Source organism: Triticum dicoccoides, chromosome 2A (assembly GCF_002162155.2).
Source record: "Triticum dicoccoides isolate Atlit2015 ecotype Zavitan chromosome 2A, WEW_v2.0, whole genome shotgun sequence".
NCBI lineage: Eukaryota > Viridiplantae > Streptophyta > Magnoliopsida > Poales > Poaceae > Triticum > Triticum dicoccoides.
Window position 1 is genome coordinate 327,973,053 of NC_041382.1, and position 12,346 is coordinate 327,985,398.

Sequence of the window (12,346 nt, forward strand, 5' to 3'; positions counted from 1 at the left end):
GTCCGCCCGAGCGTGCACCTGCAGCCACCTGCGCCTCGCCACCCCTTCGACCCCTACATCATCTCCTTGGCCACTGGCCATGGCTTCCACCACCAGATCGACCGTGGCCATGGCATCGCTCGCCTGCGCCCTGTCGTGACCACCACCCTTCGTCCGGAGCTCACCGCCCTGGACGACCTCCCACTCCCCCGTGCACCGCCTCTGCTTGCAAGCCCCATGTTCGCAGGCCTCCTCGCCGCTCCCTTGAACCCTGTTGCCGCCTGCAGTACAGCGCTCGCGCATGTTGTGCGACGTCGCACCACTGCCTTGGTTTGTCACTTATACGTCTCCAACATATCTATAATGTTTGATTGTTCCATGTTGTTATATTATAATTCTTGGATGTTTTACAATCATTTTATAGTTATTTTATATCATTTTTTGGTACTAACCTATTGACATAGTGCCAAGTGCCAGTTGCTATTTTTTGCATGTTTTTTACATCGCAGGAAATCAATAACAAACGGAGTCCAAACGCAACAAAACTTTTTGTGGATTTTTTATGGACCATAAGACACCCAATGGGCCGGAGAAGCACCTCGGGGATGCCCCGAGGGGGGCACAACCCACTAGGGTGCGCCTGGGCCCCCATGCGCGCCCAGGTGGGTTGTGCCCACCTAGGTGGCCTCCTGAACCGCCTCTTTTCTGTGTAAATGCCCCAATATTCCAGAAACCCTAGGGGAGTCGACAAAAATTAATTCCAGCCATCACAAGTTCCTGAACCACCAGATCCAATCTAGACACCATCATAGAGGGGTTCATCATGTCCATTGGTGCCTCTCCGGTGCTGCGTGAGTAGTCTTTTGTAGACCTTCGGGTCCATAGTTAGTAGCTCGATGGATTCCTCTCTCTTATTTGATTCTCAATACAATGGTCTCTTGAAGATCCACATGATGTAATTCTTTTTGCGGTGTGTTTGTTGGGATCCGATGAACTTTGAGTTTATGATCAGATCTATCTTTTTTTATCCATGAAAGTTATTTGAGTCTTCTTTGATCTCTTGTATGCATGATTGCTAATAGCATCGTATTTCTTCTCCGATATTTGGGTATTGTTTGGCCAACTTGATCTATTTATCTTGCAATGGGAAGAGGTGCTTTGTAATGGGTTCGATCTTACGGTGCTTGATTCGATTGACAGAAGGGAAACTGACACGTATGTATCGTTGCTATTAAGGATAACAAGATGGGGTCTATTTCTACTTAAATATATCTTGTCTACATCATGTCATCATTCTTATTGCATTACTCCATTTCTCCATGAACTTAATACACTAGATGCATGCTGGATAATGGTCGATGTGTGGAGTAATAGTAGTAGATGCAGGCAGGAGTCAGTCTACTAATCTTGGATGTGATGCCTATATATTGATCATTGTCTGGATATCATAATGATTATTTGAAGTTCTATCAATTGCCCAATAGTAATTCGTTTACCCACCGTTTGCTATCTTCCAACAGTAATTCGTTTACCCACCTAGGTGTCTTCTTTATTATATTTGCCTTCATGATCTATTTTTTTTTGCTTTTATTTTGAGATCTAATAAACCAAAAATACAAAAATAATCCTGCTGCAATTTATTGTTATTTATTTTATCTCGCGTTCCCACGCGATCTATCTATCAATTTATTACAACTTTCTCACGCCTGTTTGCCAATTTCTGGCGCCGTTACCCGAAAGGGATTGACAACCCCTTTAATACGTCGGGTTGCAAGTATTTTTTATTTGTGTGCAGGTGTCATTCACGTAGAGTTGTGTGGTTCTCCTATTGGTTAGATAACTTTCGTCTCATCACCGAGGGAAATACCTACCATTGTTGTGTTGCATCAGCCCTTCCTCTTTGGGGAAATACTGACGTAGTTCTAGCAGACATAAAATGAATTTCTTGTGTCATTGCCGGGGAGACATCATCAACATCTACTAGGTTCCTAATCACAAATCTCATCTCCTTGCAATTTACATTATTTGTCATCTGCCTTTCGTTTTCCTCTCCCCCACTTCACAAATATTTGTCGTTTTATTCGCCCTCTTTTTCGTTCACCATTTTTTTGCCGGATCTATTTTTTGAGTGCAATCTTGTTGCGTAGTCAGAATGAGTCAAGAGAACACCAAGTTGTATAATTTCTCCAATACCAACAACAATGATTTTATTGGCACTCCGATTTCTCCTCTCGCCACTAGTGCGGAGTCTTATGATATGAATACCGCTTTGCTGAATCTTGTTATGAAAGATCAATTTTCTGGTACTCCTAATGAGGATGTCGCGTCCCATCTTAACACATTCGTGGAATTATGTGATATGCAAAAGAAAAAATATGTTGACAATGATGTTGTGAAGATGAAATTATTTCCATTTTCTTTGTGAGATCGTGCAAAAATTTGGTTTTCTTCTTTGCCTCGCAATAGTATCGATTCTTGGGATAAGTGCAAGGATGCTTTTATTAGTAAGTATTTTCCGCCCGCAAAAATTATTTCCCTTATAACCCAGATCATGAATTTCAAGCAACTTGAACATGAGCATGTTGCACAATCTGGGGAAAGGATGAAAATGATGCTAAGTAATTGCCCAACTCATGGGTTAAATCTTTGGATGATCATACAAAAATTTTACATGGGGTTGAATTTTGTTTCTCGAACTCTTTTATATTCCGCCCTGGGTGGTACTTTTATGGAAATTACTTTGGGTGAAGCCACCAAATTGCTTGATAATATTATGGCAAATTATTCACAATGGCATACCGAAAGAGCTCCTACTAGTAAAAAAGTTATTTCGGTTGAAAAAATTTCTTCTTTGAGTGAAAAAGTTGATGCTCTTATGAAATTGGTTGCTAATAAAAGTGCTCCTATTGATTTTAATGATGTGCCTTTGTCTACTTTGATTGAGCAAAATAGTGATGCCGTAGATGTGAATTTTATCTCGCGAAACAATTTCAATAACAATGTGTATAGAGGTAATTTTAATCCTAGGCCTTTTCCTAGTTATTCCTTTAATAATTATGGTAATTCCTATGGTAATCCTTCTTATAATAATAATAGGAACACCTCTGATCTTGAGAATAATATTAAAGAATTTATCAACACTCAAAAGGTTTTCAATGCTACAATGGAAGAAAAGTTGAATAAGATTGATGAATTGTCTAGAAGTGTTGATAGAATTTCTCATGATGTACAAAATCTCGAGATGAAAACTTTTGTGCCTAGAGTTGAGGAATCAATTAAAGCTCTTTATGTTTCTATGGATGAAAGTAAGAAAAGAACGACTATGCTTAGAGCTAGAAGAGAATTTTTAGAAAAGCGTTTTCTAGTGATTGCTTTCATAAAAGTAATGAATATCTTAAAATGATTGGTCTTCCTTCTATTGATTCCTTGTTTATTAAAATTAAAATTGATGATAAAGGGACTCGAGAAGAGTCAACTTTAGCTAGAAGGCGTCCCGATAATTCGGAGGGTGAAAATCTTGTTGAGAAAATTGATAAAAGTGGGTTTCAAGAGGTCAAAACTTTAACTAGTGATGTGCCCACTCTTTTGGATTAGAAAGACTTTAATTATGATAGTTTCTCTTTGATTTATTGTATTTCTTTGTTGCAATCCATGATAAATTCACCCCAAGCTTATGAACAAAATAAAGCTTTTACTAAACATATTGTTGATGCTTTGATGAAATCTTTGGAAGAAAAATTGGAATTAGATGTTTCAATTCCTAGAAAATTATATGATGAGTGGGAACCTACTATCAAAGTCAAGATTAAACATTATGAGTGTTTTGCTTTATGTGAATTAGGTGCTAGTGTTTCTACAATTCTGAAATCTTTATGTGATGTGCTTGGTGGATTCTACTATTAAAAAGCCTATGGGAAGAATTAATGATGTTCTTATTCTTGAAAATAGGAATTATGTGCCCATAGATTTTATTGTTCTTGATATTGATTGCAATCCGTCTTGTCCAATTATTCTTGGTAGACCATTCTTACATACTATTGGTGTCGTGATTGATATGAAAGAAGGCAATATTCAATTTCAGTTTCCACTAAGGAAGGCTATGGAACACTTCCCTAGAACAATAATAAGGCCACCTTATGAATCAATCATGAGGGCATCATATGGATCTAGGAACAAAGATGATAATACTTAGATCCTTGCTTTATGCCTAGCTAGGGGCGTAAAACTATAGCGCTTGTTGGGAGGCAACCCAATGAATAAAATTTATTTTTGTCTTTTGATTTCTGTTCTTGAGTGTTTGCACAATTATGCTACTTTTATGATTGTGTTTTTTATGTTTTAATTAGTGTTTCTGGCACATAAAGCCTTAAGGATTATGTTGGGTAATAGTTACTTTGATCTTGCTGAAAAACAGAAACTTATGCGCTCATGAAAATAATTTTCGTTTTAAACAGGAGCATGATAAAATACCAATACTTTTGCAGGTGATTAATATACAAATTTTTCACATTGTCCTAATTTTTCAGAATTTTTGGAGTTACAGAACTATTCGAAATATCCAGATTGCTACATATTGTTCTGTTTTTGACAGATTCTATTTTCTTTGTGTTGTGTGCTTGTTTTGATGATTCTAGGGTTTTCTTTGAAGAGTTTTTGCCATAGAAAAGTTGGAATACAGTTGATATAATTCAAGAATAAAATATGAAAGGGTTGCAATAGTACTTATAGTAGTGATTTGTTTTCTTATACTAACGGATCTCACGAAGGTTTTGTTGAGTTTTGTGTGACTGAAGTTTTCAAGTTTTGGGTGATGTTACGATGGATGAAGGAATAAGGAGTAAGAAGAGCCTAAGCTTGGGGATGCCCATGGCATCCCAAACTATTATACAAAGATAAGCAATCAACTAAGCTTGGGGACGCCCGAGTGGCGTCCCCTCTTTCTTCTATCGATCATCGGTATTTTACTCGAAGCTATATTTTTAGTTGTCACATACCATGAGTTTTGCTTGGAGCGTCTTGTATGATATGAGTCTTTTCTTGTTTTGCTTTGTGTTTTAAGTCTTGAATCCTTGCTGGACACACCTATTTGAGAGAGCCAAAATTATGCCATGACTTGTTAGAATTGCTCTCTATGCTTCACTTAAATCTTTATGAGCTATGGAATTGCTCTAGTGCTTCACTTATATCTTTTTTAGCATGGTGTGATTTAGTATTTTTGAAGAAATACTCTCATGCTTCACTTAGATTTATTTGAGAGTTAGTAATTGTTTTAAGAAATTCTCTCTTGGTTCACTTAAATTAATTTGAGAGAAATAAATATTATGCTCATGATCTTCACTTATATTTGTTTGAGCTTATCAAAAGCAACACATGAAAATTAGTTCCAAAGTGATAGATATCCAAGAAGGATATAATAAAAACTTTCATGAAGATCATTGGAAAAAATAAACTTGATTCCTCGTAATAGTTTTGAGATATGATGAAGTGATATGTGAGTCATGTTGATGAGTAATTATGCTTTAGTAGGAATATTGGGGTTAAGGTTTGTGATTCCCTATGCAAGCACAAAAGTCAATAGTTATGCAATGAAATTACATCCTACTTGTGGTGCATTATTCGGTGTTAATTATGCTTAATGCTCGCTTATGAGATTATTCGTTTCTTGGTTGGTCACTTCTCAATCTTTTGCTAGCTTTCATTTTGCACTAAGTATGATCAATACTTGTACATCCAAAAACCTTCAAACCAGTTTTGCCACATGATTCCACCATACCTACCTATATGCGGTATTTTCATGCCGTTCTAAGCAAATTTGTATGTGCCATCTCTAATTTTCAAAATAAAGTTCTCTTTTGTGTGCTCGCACCGATCATGAAATGGTAGGGGGTGGCTAATATATTTCCATGCTAGATATGTTATTCTCATGTGCGTGTTTATTCACTTGTCATTGCACGAGAGTAAGGCAAAGGTATTAGGGATGCCCATTCCCGAAATGAAAAATGAATTTACTTTATGTTGTCAAATAATAAATTCCTTGGAAAGTGTTGGTATGGAAGGCACCCGTGGATACGGCTAGCCATGGAAAGTGAAAGTATGGATGAAAAAGGAATAAACTTTAATTTCTCTTTGGGAACCGCCTATGATATATCTAGTATGGAAATTATTGGGAACTACTCAATCGTTCTCGTTGACAGGAAAAGCATACCTCCCAAAATGTTTTTATCTCTATCTTTTTCGCTTTGAGCTCTGGCACCTCTACAAATCCCTACTTCCCTATGCGAAGGGCCTTTCTTTTAATTTATGCAATTTTTCTTTTTTGAGTCTCCATCTTCTCTTATAATGCACCAACTAAGGGGCACTATGATCGTACTGGAGCATTGGGTGTAGCTAATATGCGGGCGTGTTTCATGAATGGATCAATGATTGAGCATAATGGGTTAGGGATAACTTATTTTAGCATTGATATTTTAAAAGACATGGCTGCTTCTTGATATGCTTGAGTATTTAAGTCTCATGTCAAAACTAGACTATTGCTTTGAACCATATAAAAGTCCAAATATCCATGCTATAAAGAAAACAATATGTGATGAACATGTTAGGCAGAATTTCACATCAAAATTTTTGTTTTTATCATTTACCTACTCGAGGACGAGCAGGAATTAAGCTCGGGGACGCTGATATGTCTCCAATGTATCTATAATTTTTTATTGTTCCATGCTATTATATTATCATTCTTGGATGTTTGACAGTCATTTTATATCATTTTTGGTACTAACCTATTGACATAGTGCCAGTTGCTCTTTTTTGCATGTTTTTTACATTGCAGGAAATCAATACCAAACGGAGTACAAACGCAGCAAAACTTTTTGTGGATTTTTTATGGACCAGAAGACACCCAATGGGCCGGAGAAACACCTCAGGGATGCCCCGAGGGGGGCACAACCCACCAGGGTGCGCCTGGGCCCACATGCGCGCCCAGGTTGGTTGTGCCCACCTCGGTGGCCTTCCGAACCGCCTCTTTGCTCTATAAATACCCCAATATTCCATAAACCCTAGGGGAGTCGACAAAAATCAATTCCAGCCGCCGCAAGTTCCAGAACCACCAGATCCAATCTAGACACCATCACAGAGGGGTTCATCATGTCCATTGGTGCCTCTCTGATGATGCGTGAGTAGTCTTTTGTAGACCTTCGGGTCCGTAGCTAGTAGCTAGATGGCTTCCTCTCTCTCGTTTAATACTCAATACAATGGTCTCTTGGAGATCCATATGATGTAATTCTTTTTGCGGTGTGTTTGTTGGGATCCGATGAACTTTGAGTTTATGATCAGATCTATCTCATTTTATCCATGAAACTTATTTGAGTCTTCTTTGATCTCTTATATGCATGATTGCTTGTAGCCTCGTATTTCTTCTCCAATATTTGGATTTTGTTTGGCCAACTTGATCTATTTATCTTGCAATGGGAAGAGGTGCTTTGAAATGGGTTCGATCTTACGGTGCTTGATACCAGTGATAGAAGGGGAACCATCATGTATGTATCATTGCTATTAAGGATAACAAGATGGGGTCTATTTCTACATAAATAGATCTTGTCTACATCATGTCATCGTTCTTATTGAATTACTATGTTTCTCCATGAACTTAATACACTAGATGCATGTTGGATAGTGGTCGATGTGTGGAGTAATAGTAGTAGATGCAGGTAGGAGTCAGTCTACTAATCTTGGACGTGATGCCTATATAATAATCATTGCTTGGATATCGTCATGATTATTTGAAGTTCTATCAATTGCCCAACATTAATTCATTTACCAAGTGTTTCCTATCTTCCTCGAGAGAAGCCACTAGTGAAACCTATGGCCCCTGGGTCTCTTCTTTATTATATTTGCCTTCGCGATCTATTTTTCCTTGCTTTTATTCTCAGATCTATTAAACCAAAAATACAATACCTTCCTGCAATTTATTCTTATTTATTTTATTCTTATTTTATTTAATAGAATACAATAAATCTATCAATTTATTACAACTTTCTCACGCCCGTTTGCCAATTTCTGGCGTCGTTACCCGAAAGGGATTGACAAACCCTTTAATACGTCGGGTTGCGAGTATTTGTTATTTGTGTGCAGGTGCCATTCACATAGTGTTGCGTGGTTCTCCTACTGGTTTGATAACCTTGGTCTAATCACTGAGGGAAATACCTACCATTGCTGTGCTGCATCATCCCTTCTCTGGGGAAATACCGATGTAGTTCTAGCAGACATCAGTCACCACCCAAAGACTAAGCGCCCCTACTCCTCCTAGTTCGTCCTCCTTCATGGGGAGCAGCACCATCACGGGTCCTTTGCCTGAGCTGCTACTCACCACTGACCAACGTCGACCCAGGACAGGACCTTGCCAAGTCCACCCGGCTCCGGCCATGACGCCTCCAAGACCGTCAAGTGAACGACTACCACACCAGAATGCCAAGTACATGGATACGCCAAGTTACTATTAGATGTGTCTACGACTACCGTCATTGTGGATCCAACACGGCCTCTGAGATTGACTTCATGAACCGGCAAGTACTACGATGATCGTTGTTCACCAAGTACCCCTTCGGATCGCCAAGTTTGACTACAATCGTCGTGAACCGCTGACACGTCTCCGTCGTATAATTTTTTGATTGTTTCATGCCAATATTATACAACTTTTACATATTTTGGCAACCATTTATATGATTTATTGGACTAACCTATTGATCCAGTGCCCATTGCCAGTTCATGTTTGTTGCATGTTTTTTGTTCCGCAGAAAATCCATATCACATGAAGTCCAAACACGATAAAAATTTACGGAGAATTATTTTGGAATATATGTGATTTTTGGGAGGTGGAATCAAGACAAACGGGGGCCCACAGCCCCCAAGATACACCAGGGTACGCCAGGGGGTGCCAGGCGCGCCCAAGTTTCTTATGCCCTCCTCGTAAGGCGGTTGGGGCCCTTCTTTTGGCGCAAGAAAGATAATTTATGGAAAAAACCGTGTCAAAATTTCAGCGCAATTGGAGTTACGGATCTCCGGGAATTTAAGAAACCATGAAGGGCCAGATCTGGGAAACACGAAACAGAAGAGAACAAAGAGGGAGATCCAATCTCGGAGGGGCTCTAGGGGAGGCCAAGGAAGAAGAAGAAGGACGGGGGCTCTACTCGCCTCTCTCCCGTTGGCGCCGGAGTGCTGCCGGGCTAGGATCGTGACGTTGATCTACGTCAACAATCTTTCTACCGTCAACACCAACTTTATCCCCCTCTATGCAGCGGTGTAACATCCCTTCTCCCCGCTGTAATCTCTAATTAAACATGGTGCTCAACTCCATATATTATTTCCCAATGATCTATGGTTATCCAATGATGTTTGAATAGATCCATTTTGTACTGTGCATTAATCATGATCTTGGTTGGTATGATTGTATATTTTATTTATGGTGTTGTCCTACGGTGCTCTCCATCTCGCGCAAATGGGAGGGATCCCTGCTGTAGGTTGTTGCAATACATTCATGATTTTCTTATGGTGGGTTGCGAGAGTGATAGAAGCTTAAACCCGAGTAGGCGGGTTATTGGGTATGGGATAAAGAGGACTTGATACTTAATGCTATGGTTGGGTGAGGGAGTCCCAGACTAAGGGGTCCTCGGGCGTCCGGCCTGTTATCCATGGGCCGGACTATTGGGCTGTGAAGACATGAAGGCCGAAGACTGCACCGTGTCCGGATTGGACTCTACTTAGCATGAAAGGCAAGCTTGGCGACCGAAGATTCCTTCTTATATAACTGACTCCATGTAAACCCTGGATCCCCTCGGTGTCTATAGAAACCAAAGGGGATAGTCCAGAAAGGACACGACATATGCTCATTACCACATTCACATAGGCTAGGCTTCTAGGGTTTGGCCATTATGATCTCGTGGTAGATCAACTCTTCTAATACTCATATTCGTCAAGATCAATCAAGTAGGAAGTAGGGTATTACCTCCATAGAGAGGGCCCGTACCTGGGTAAACATCGTGTCCCCCGTCTCCTGTTACCATCGATCCTACACGCAAAGTTCAGGACCCCCTACCCGAGATCCGCCAGTTTTGACATCGACATTGGTGCTTTCATTGAGAGTTCCACTGTGCCGTCGACAAAAGGTTCGATGGCCCCTTCAATCATCAATAATGACGCTGTCCAAGGAGGAACCTTCCTCCCCGGACAGATCTTCATATTCGGTGGCTTCATACTATGGGCCAGCTCACTTGGCCATCTGTAGAAGATCGACAGCTGCGCCCATGGCCATCAGGTCGGATTCGGAAGCTTGAACTACGTCGCGAATATCCATGGAGACTTGATCTTCGAGGGATTTGAGCCCGCGGTGATCGCTCCCCCCATCCCGATGAACATGACTTAAATCTGTCATCGGATCACACCCAGGAGATGGTTCCTGTGGCTGCAATGACCTTAGAGCCGAAGCTGATCGAGCCATCCGAGGTCGCAGAGTCTACGGCGTTGGAGCCGCACATGGACTCGACGCCCTACAATATTCGCTTTAAAGGAACTTCGGACTCGTCTCCGGCTATAAGTTCCGGACTGTGTACGCCCGCGGACACCGAGCTAGATCGGTTATCGATCTTCGAGTTCAGTGCAGCTGGAGTTTTCCAGCACTCGCCTTTGGGTGACGTGCAAAAATCCTTAAAGAATTTATCCTTGGAGAAGGACTCATAGCCGAACTATGTCCGGTTCGAGCTAGAGACGGATGATGATGAATTTTGCTTCCCACCCGCCACCCACTTCATAGCCATCGTCGATGACTTAACCGATGTGCTTGACTACGGCTTCGAAGACATTGACAGTATGGACGATGATGCCGACAAGGAGCAAGGTAAAGACCCGCCATTCACTGGACATTAGACGGCTACCTCTTCGTACGACGTGTACATGGTTGATACACCTAAAGGATCTGGCGACGACAAAGAAGAACCAAATGCGAATAAAACCTCTGAGACACAGTCCAAGCGCTGGCGGCCCAAACGCCGCCCCAAGCCCCGCCACTCAAAGGACGACAACACTGACACCAGAGAAAATAGTACTCCGGGTGACGCCGAAAACAATGAAGATACTGTCGGGGCTACATCCAAACAGGAACACGACAGCAGGCAAGACAACCCTGACGAACATGCCATAGAAGATGACTCGAAGGATGATAGTTACTGTCCACCCTCCGAGGAGGAGACAAGCCTTGGCAACAAAGACTTCATCGTGCCTGAGGATCCTCTCGAGCAGGAGCGCTTTAAGCTTCAGCTCATAGCCACTACAAGGAGCCTGAAAAAGAAACAGCAGCAGCTTCAAGCTGAACAAGACCTGCTCGTCGAAAGATCGACTGATGTCCTGACAGCCGAGGAATACGGCATCAACCACCCAGCCAAGTGCTACCCGAAATGTAGACTGCTACCTCAATTCGATGAGGAGGCGCCGAAGCACATATCTCCCTTGCGTAATGCAGACGGACCACCACGTGGTCGGGACAGGGCGGCTGAACGGCCACCCCGCGATCGGGATAAAGCGGCAATTCAGGCCGAGCAGCAGACCGCCCCACCACCCCGCCAAAATAGGGACAAAAGAGTCCGGAGTCATATGTACGACCTCCGACAGACCCTGGACAGTAGAGCAGGACACACAAGATCGATCTACGGATCGCGAGGATGTGCTTCGAGGCACGGCGACGGCTACCTATTCGGACGTGACAAACCTAACCACGCTCGGGCCGAATGCCGGAGACGGACTCCATCAAATCTCTGCCACGATGCGGCCTGATATAGAGGCGCCGCACACCCGCTCTGCTTCACAGATGAAGTACTGGATCATGAATTCCCCGATGGGTTCAAGCCTATCAATATTGAATCATACAACGGCACAACCGATCTTGCAGTATGGATCGAGGATTTCATTCTCCACATCCACATGGCCCGAGGAGACGACCTCCACGCCATCAAATACCTCCCATTAAAGCTCAAAGGACCAGCTCGGCACTGGTTAAATAGCCTGTCTGAGAACTCCATTGGCAGCTGGGAGGACTTGGAAGAGGCTTTCCTCGACAACTTCCAAGGAACTTATGTCCGGTCACCAGATGCCGATGACCTAAGCCACATAGTTCAACAACCTGGAGAATCAGCCAGAAAATTCTGGACTAGGTTCCTAACCAAAAAGAACCAGATCGTTGACTGTCCGGATGCCGAGGCCCTAGCAGCCTTCAAACACTGCATCCGTGATGAATGGCTAGCACGCCACCTCGGACAAGAAAAGCTGAAGTCAATGGCAGCCCTTACGGCACTCATGACCCGCTTTTGCGCAGGCGAGGACAGCT